The sequence below is a fragment of the Ascaphus truei genome, chromosome 11 (assembly GCF_040206685.1).
Source record: "Ascaphus truei isolate aAscTru1 chromosome 11, aAscTru1.hap1, whole genome shotgun sequence".
NCBI lineage: Eukaryota > Metazoa > Chordata > Amphibia > Anura > Ascaphidae > Ascaphus > Ascaphus truei.
Window position 1 is genome coordinate 39,966,463 of NC_134493.1, and position 8,714 is coordinate 39,975,176.

Below are 8,714 nucleotides of genomic sequence, written 5' to 3' on the forward strand. Positions count from 1 at the left end.
GTGGGTCTGAGAGTCTGAGAGAGAGTGGGTCTGAGAGTCTGAGAGAGAGTGGGTCTGAGAGTCAGAGAGAGAGAGAGAGAGTGGGTCTGAGAGAGAGAGAGTGGGTGTGAGAGAGAGAGAGAGAGATAGTGGGTCTGAGAGTCTGAGAGAGAGTGGGTCTGAGAGAGAGAGAGAGAGAGAGGGTCTGAGAGTCTGAGAGAGAGAGAGAGAGAGAGAGAGAGAGGGTCTGAGAGTCTGAGAGAGAGAGAGAGAGAGAGAGAGGGTCTGAGAGAGAGAGAGTTGGTCTGAGAGAGAGTGGGTCTGAGAGAGAGAGTGGGTTTGAGAGAGAGAGAGAGAGAGGGGGTCTGAGAGTCTGAGAGAGAGAGTGGGTCTGAGAGTCTGAGAGAGAGTGGGTCTGAGAGTCTGAGAGAGAGTGGGTCTGAGAGTCTTAGAGAGAGTGAGTCTGAGAGTCTGAGAGAGAGAGTGGGTCTGAGAGAGAGAGAGTGGGTCTGAAAGTCTGATTTCCCTCCCCCCTGCCCGATTTCTGTGTGTGTGTTTGTGCGTGTGTGTGTGCGTGCGCGCGCACAGACACCAACCCGCAGTCAGTCATAGTCACCCACCACCCAAGAGTCAGTCAGTCACCCAAAGAGAAGCAGTTCCAGCCATCACATTAGTGGTGAGTTCATTAAATGTTTGACCAAATACAGCAGGCTAATTTTTAAGTTGATAATTTTGGATGGCCCTCGAATGATTTTATAAATATCAAAATGGCCCTTGGCAGAAAAAAGGTTCCCCACCCCTGCTGTAGGGGAAGGCCTCTGCTCTCCCGGGTCAGCACCCTTGTGTGCTATTGATATCTCCATGTCCAGGTATAAGGTCTTGTCCCCTCGTGTCTTGCTGACAGCACACAGTATTGTGTGGTTCAAGACTCTCTCCTCATGGCAGCACCTTGTGTGCTGAGGAAAATCTCTCTCCTGTGTCTCACATTACACTCTTTCACAGAGCTCTGATCAGTCCAGGTGGAGACTGGTTAAGTGAGTGGCTGCAGTTAACCAGCTCCATCCTGGATTCATAGCTCTGAGGCAGCTTTTCTCTAAAACAGGGATTATTCCCTAGTACAGGACCCCTATAAGCTTATGCCTGTCGCATTACACAGCTTTTCAGCACAGCCTGGGTTAAAGACACTGTGTGCTCATTTGCATGTCATTTCCCAGAATCCCTGGCTGCAGTGGAAACATTGCATGCTAAGAGATTGCAGACCTGTCTGAATGTGCTCACAAAGTGGGAAATAACAAGAAAAACATTATTTGCTGACTTCTTGCTTTCTGCGTCTAATTATACAGCATCTGTACCCGCCCCCAACATGAAAAGAAAAGAACACACTTCAAATCTCAGAGGAGACAAGCTTCAAAACTAATGTCAGACACGGCAAAATATTACTCCCTCATTTCTAGCTGGGTTTAGCAAGCTGCTTTGCAAAATACCAATCAGACTGCACTGAGTGCGTCAGGCAGAAAAACATGTGAAAACTTACATGTTTTTTTGTAAATAAATCCGTTCTGTAGTATTAGATGATAGTGACTGATGTTTTTTTTTTAATTCAACTCTTAATATCAGGTTTTACCATGAAAAATAAATGGAGTTAGCTCTCGTTATCAAGTACTGTATGTTAAGTCACGTATGTCATGCATGGGCGACACTCCATAAAAAAGACATTATGATTAGAGAGTCGAGGTGCAGAAAAGATTCCCCAAATTAATAAAGGGGATGGACAATCTAACTTATGAGGAGAGGCTAGCTAAATTAGATTTATTTACATTAGAAAAGATGTGTCTAAGAGGGGATATGATAACTATATACAAATATATTCGGGGACATTACAAGGAGCTTTCAAAAGAACTATTCATCCCAAGGGCAGTACAAAGGACTCGGGGCCATCCCTTAAGGTTGGAGGAAAGGAGATTTCACCAGCAACAAAGGAAAGGGTTCTTTACAGTAAGGGCAGTTACAGTGTGGGATTAATTACCCATGGAGACTGGGATGGCAGATACAATAGATTTGTTCAAAAAAAGGTTGGACAACGTTTTAGAAAGGAAAGGTATCCAGGGATATACCAAATAAGTATACATGGGAAGGCTGTTGATCCAGGGAGTAATCTGATTGCCAATTCTTGGAGTCAAGAAAAGTCACATATAAGATTTTGGGGGTGATTCTATATCTATATTCAGGACCGGTTTGATGGCGCCTGGCCCTGCGCTTTCAGAGGCCCCGCGCTCTTCTCTGGCTCAACTTCAGTAATCACTGTTTAATGTTGTGGTGGTTAAATGACACAACATTTAAACTGTGATTGCCAGGCTGGTGGGGGGGGGGGGAATGGGTGAGATCGCAGGGGTTCAGTAAGTGCCGGCATATCTTCCTGCTACCATGTTACGCCGCGTCGCCATGACAAAGCGATGTCCCATGACACAAGGGTGGGCAAGAGAAGAGAAGGTGGGCATCACAGGATGTCATCACGTGACGTCGTGTTGTCAAGACAACGTGTTGCAGCAGGAGGTGATACTGGCTCCAGAGCAGGTAAGAGTTTCCACCAAACTCCCACTGCACCGAGCCTCGCCAAACTCCCACTGCACCGAGCCCCGCCAAACTCCCACTGCACCGAGCCCCGCCAAACTCCCACTGCACCGAGCCCCGCCAAACTCCCACTGCACCGAGCCCCGCCAAACTCCCACTGCACCGAGCCCCGCCAAACTCCCACTGCACCGAGCCCCGCCAAACTCCCACTGCACCGAGCCCCGCCAAACTCCCACTGCACCGAGCCCCGCCAAACGCCCACTGCACCGAGCCCCGCCAAACGCCCACTGCACCGAGCCCCGCCAAACTCCCACTGCACCGGGCCCCGCCAAACTCCCACTGCACCGAGCCCCGCCAAACTCCCACTGCACCGAGCCCCGCCAAACTCCCACTGCACCGAGCCCCGCCAAACTCCCACTGCACCGAGCCCCGCCAAACTCCCACTGCACCGAGCCCCGCCAAACTCCCACTGCACCGGGCCCCGCCAGACTCCCACTGCACCGAGCCCCGCCAGACTCCCACTGCACCGAGCCCCGCCAGACTCCCACTGCACCGAGCCCCGCCAGACTCCCACTGCACCGAGCCTCGCCAAACTCCCACTGCACCGAGTCCCCCAAACTCCCACTGCACCGAGCCCCGCCAAACTCCCACTGCACCGGGCCCCGCCAAACTCCCACTGCACCGAGCCCCGCCAAACTCCCACTGCACCGAGCCCCGCCAAACTCCCACTGCACCGAGCCCCGCCAGACTCCCACTGCACCGAGCCTCGCCAAACTCCCACTGCACCGAGTCCCCCAAACTCCCACTGCACCGAGCCCCGCCAAACTCCCACTGCACCGGGCCCCGCCAAACTCCCACTGCACCGAGCCCCGCCAGACTCCCACTGCACCGAGCCTCGCCAAACTCCCACTGCACCGAGTCCCCCAAACTCCCACTGCACCGAGCCCCGCCAAACTCCCACTGCACCGGGCCCCGCCAAACTCCCACTGCACCGGGCCCCGCCAAACTCCCACTGCACCGAGCCCCGCCAAACTCCCACTGCACCGAGCCCTGCCAAACTCCCACTGCACCGGGCCCCGCCAAACTCCCACTGCACCGAGCCCCGCCAAACTCCCACTGCACCGAGCCCTGCCAAACTCCCACTGCATCGAGCCCCACCAAACTCCCACTGCACCGAGCCCCGCCAAACTCCCACTGCACCGGGCCCCGCCAAACTCCCACTGCACCGAGCCTCGCCAAACTCCCACTGCACCGGGCCCCGCCAAACTCCCACTGCACCGAGCCTCGCCAAACTCCCACTGCACCGAGCCCCGCCAAACTCCCACTGCACCGGGCCCCGCCAAACTCCCACTGCACCGAGTTCCACCAAACTCCCACTGCACCGAGCCCCGCCAAACTCCCACTGCACCGGGCCCCGCCAAACTCCCACTGCACCGAGCCTCGCCAAACTCCCAGCCTATATCTGCCGGAGCTCCCGGTTAGGCCATTTTTGACCGAAACCCCCAAGGGTTCACACATTCACACACATATTATAGCGGGTTCCTGAGTCCGTGTGGGGGCTGCGCACTTAGTAAGGCCCCAAACTGCACCTTAGCGTGGGTGGTGTAGCGGTCGATTACAGCAGGAGCTTCCAAAGTCGCTCCCCACAATGCTTTGCATCCACAGCAGAAAAAGATTAGGTACCGCTGGGATGGAGGACGGCCACCAGAACAGGCACAAGGTTGTGTCAGTGTGTGGTACTATGTTAAGAGGATTACACGTGGGCAAAGGGGGTGTTGCTGTAATTAAGGGGGATAACCATTAGCCATTTATGAAGCTTAGAAAGGTGGCGTTATACTCACTCACTCAGTATTGAAATAGCGAACATGAAATACCACTGTGATTTAAGCAAACCGGTTCACACTAAGACTACAGATTAATCACAGCCCGAGACGTAAGTTGAATATTGCGTGACGTCAAATATTGAAAGTGGCCATAGGGTGATACAGTGTTACGGAGCAGAATATTCACCCCCGCTGCTCCTTGTGAGATGCCAATTTAATAAATTACCAAGTGGAATTACTTCAACTAGCACATAAAGCTTGTATAAATATTTGGCAGCATTGCCAGAGTAACCAGTAAACACAAATGCACAGCAATGTGTGAGATGATGCACAGACCTGAATGAATTAAGATACAGAACTAGCATGAGATGTCCTGCCCTTAAACTGAAATAAATAATGAGATGAAACAGTATTTATAGAGAAATGGTGGTAAAGGGCCCAGCTTTATTAATATTACCATTATATTACCATTACTCTTTATTAATTTAATGAATCATTCATAACAACAACCTTAGCCTTACCGACCATAAGGTAGCCAACGACAAGGAAATATCGTGCCCGGTTTTTACTCTGCCTTCCGGCCAAGAGTCAAACTCAGTCCTCAAGGGCCACCAACAGGTCAGTTTTTATGGAAATCCCTGCTTCAGCACAGACAAAGACTGAGCCACTGATTGAGCAACCTGTGCTGAAGCAAGGACTCCATAAAACCTGGCCTGTTGGTGGACCTTGAGGACTGAGTTTGACACCCCTTTTATAACTTATACCAAGAACTATGAATGACAAAGCTGCACACCAATTACATAGAACAATATACCTGCAACAACCGTGCTCCTGGGTCAGGGAGATCTGCCTGAGAATCCTGTATACGTAGAGAGAAAGATGATCATATATATTATTTTTTTATAAAACAAAGCTATATACAGTGAATTCACACAATTACACAAACGTAAATGAAACTTAAAATAAAACATTCACATTAAACAACAAACTGAAACAAACAAAGGGAAGGAATGGCGATGAAGGGAAGATCTTTAAATAATAATCCTAACTGCGATTTGCTCCCCTTTTTATAGTCACCCCTGGACTGTCCTGTATTTGGGACACTGTCCAGTAAAAGATGAGAGATAATACTGGACATGTATGTGTATACTGGTATTATGTCTCTGGACATAGTGACCTGACCGGCTTGGGGGGCCACGAGATTTCCCCGAGCAAGGGAGAGAGCAGGGCTGTTGCTATGGGGCTCTGCAGCTTCCTCCATCCTGATTAGCTGCTGTTGGGTAATGCAGCCAATCAGGAGGAGGCGTCAGGGGTGGTGCCAAGGAGAGGAGGAAACAGCATGGAGCAGAGGTTTGTGTGTGTTAAGCGCATCACACTTTTTCACCATTATGTCCAGTATTTTTGGAGAAGCCACCTGGCAACCCAACGCGTGACCAGCTACTAACAAACCCCGCTTGTCCCCAGGGCATGTCCCATGTGGACAAGCTGTCCCCTGGCCAAAGACCAACATTCAGAGAACCAAAGAAGGGAGACTGATCCATTCTGGATACAATGAATACAAGTACTGTATATTTCAATCAGACTTCTGACCAGACATTAGTGAAGTCTGAGATCGCACGATGCTGAGAATGAGTGAGTGTTCAATGAGAGAGATCCACTCCAGATTATAACTTCGCCTGGCTCTGTCTCGCTCTGCCCTAATACAGCGCCTTGCTTCAATCAACTGTTTGGGACCAAGCATTGTGAGGGTTACAGCTGCATGTCCCCATTAAGAGAAAAATCAGGCCTGTCGTTATGGTCTGCTGCCAGTTAGTTCCCACTCAGCCATTGTCATGGAAACAATGACTTGGAGTTGCTAAGTAAGACCATGACAGGGGGAAAGCAGTGTGCGCGGATGCGGATGGCATGAGAGTTAGATGTGATATACATCTCTAGTGAATTCCATCATTATCCAGGCGCTTCCGACTGGATTGCAAACATGTTTTTTTTTTTTTTTAAATTATTAATTTAGTTTATTCATCTATTTTCAGGAGTCTCCAATGATTTTCCGGTAGCAGAGAAAGTTTGTAGATTCTTTAAACAACAGCACTTCACGTTTATTCAATCACAGTCAGCTCAGGATTTTACATTCCTTCAGCAGGGAGTACTCAACACCTCCAACAGATCAGGTTTGAAGGATATCCTTGCTTCAGCACAGGTGGCTCAATCAGTGGCCGCTGATTGAGCCACCTGTGCTGAAGCAGGGATATCCTGAAAACCTGACCTGTTGGGGGGTCTTGAGGACTGGAGTTGAGCACCCCTGCCCTACAGGATAAATACTTAGGGCCTCGTGCAGAGAGCAGCGCTATTAACAATCTCGCCATTTTCCGGCGAAAATCGCGCTAAAAACAGCCGAAAATGGCGAGGTAGGAAAAAAGCGCCATTTTTTTTTTCTATTTGAAAATCTCGCCGCGCGGCTGGCGAGAAACTACATCTCGCCAGTCTGAAAAATATCCAAATTCAGAAAGGCGCGCTCGCCATCTAGCGGCTGTTTTTGGCGCGATTTTCGTCAATTTTCTCCGCCAACTAAAGTTGGCAAGAAGCAGGAGCTCGCCGGCTATAGGGGGAAAAAAAAAAATGCGCGTTTTTTTTTTTCTCCCTTTCAGCTGCGCGTATCTCCTCATTTACAATTCTCCACATGCAGTAATGCTAAAAATAGCGGATTTCGCCCATTTCTGCATATGGAGAATAAAACTCTTCATTAAAGCTACTTTTTCTTAAACTCTCCAATTTATTCTAGCGCTGCTCTCTGCATAGGCCCCTTAGTACACTGTATTGATTCTGTCCATTGAGCCTCCTCCATATTAAAGAGGCAGTCCCACTTAGCGCATAAAAACGTTGCATATATTCGCAATGTTACCAGCTGTCTTTTCATATGCTTAACAATCCCTAAAGCAATACAACAAATCATAATTTAAGGTCACTTTCAAAATTAAAAAAAAAAAAGATGTATTTTCAGTGGGGGAGAGAGAGAATATGCTTGAGTTTTTTCATGCTAGAGATATCCCTCATGAAACGCAGAATACCACACACCCTTGGCTTAGATTGTTGAGAACTGGGTTGGGTAATATTCACAGACGTAATGCACAGGTCCCTTCTGTCTTAGCTACTATGCTGAATACTCTGTAAACATTGCAGGCGCATTTCATTAATGTTTTTCTAGGCTGGCTGGATACACAGCTTACCAATCATTTTCCACTTCAATCATCTTTTCATCATTTTCTTTCCACTCTTTCTAAAGACCTTTAACGCTTTCGCCGGAGAAGAGTCCAGCAACGCGTAACTGTGTTGCAGGCCGCTCTGGCAGGAAAGGGGTTAACCCACAATGCAGCAGGACCCATTACAGAAGTACAGAAAGTGTTAAAGCAGCAGCCCAAGCTGTGGATTCTTCCTCCGGTGGACACCTGTGGAGGAGGGGAAAACCTCCACACACAAGCGCTGCAAGACGGTGAGAGCTGACCATCGTTTAGGTCTTTTCTGGAAGCAAGAGCGCGGGACAAAGATTGCATTACTGCCTCAAGGCAGTCTGATCGCTCAGCGTGCAGACGCCTCCGCACTGTCTGTGTTACCATAGCCCCAGCCTAAGGCCTCGGGCCGTGCTGATCAGCGCTCCTGCTCTGCCTCACCTGCTCAAACTGGAGCTTTTTTGTGTCCTGGCAGGCGAGGCAGTGAGCGCGCTTTGGGGGCGGTGCATAGGCGGGGCGGAGGCGTGTCGGGAGGCGGATCGGAGACGGGGCGGGAGGCGGGCCTAGTCCCTCGGTCCCATTGGATGTGAGAGCGGTCACGTGACCGCTCCTCCGCTTCCCTGAGCGGCAAATTTTAAATTTGCCTGTCTCTCCAAAATACCTGAGCCTCCGCACGCATGCGGAAGCGGCTGCTAAAGCCGCGCTGATGACAATGCAGGGGGTAAGTGCATCTGCTCAGCGCGGCTCACCGTACTGTGTCCCAGGCCTAAGACACAACAAAGCAATGTAACATGCAGACTGTTTACTTTGTGGCAATGTAGCACACACACCTAACGTAGATCGGTATTATTAAAGTGTCACAATTGCTACAAGAAGGTGCCACATGTCCCTAACATTTCATGTAAATGGGCGACATTTGCACAGAGCAGAGAACAAATATCCGAGTTGATGTAAGTTTAGCCTCGGTGCGCTTCTCCCCAGGGGAGCTGATTAATGGGCTACAGTGTGTCACGCTGAATGGGAACTGGAAAACAAAGCAGAAATGATATGAGATTTCAGAGTAATATCCTTTTCCTATTGGTCAACACTCTTATGCTGGGTCTGCATCGCTTATTCC

At 49.8% G+C, this 8,714-nt stretch overlaps 1 long non-coding RNA gene across 1 annotated transcript in view; it reads right to left on the reverse strand.

Moving 5' to 3' along the window:
• The window catches only part of LOC142462982 (uncharacterized), a 25,591-nt gene extending 17,620 nt beyond the window's left edge, over positions 1–7,971 (reverse strand). Inside the window, exons 1-2 of the long non-coding RNA XR_012787322.1 lie at positions 7,598–7,971; positions 5,188–5,232 (exon numbers count right to left, since the gene is read on the reverse strand). This is a non-coding gene — a long non-coding RNA (uncharacterized LOC142462982). The remainder of the gene's footprint in view (positions 1–5,187; positions 5,233–7,597) is intronic.
• Between the last annotated feature and the right edge of the window lie 743 nt (positions 7,972–8,714).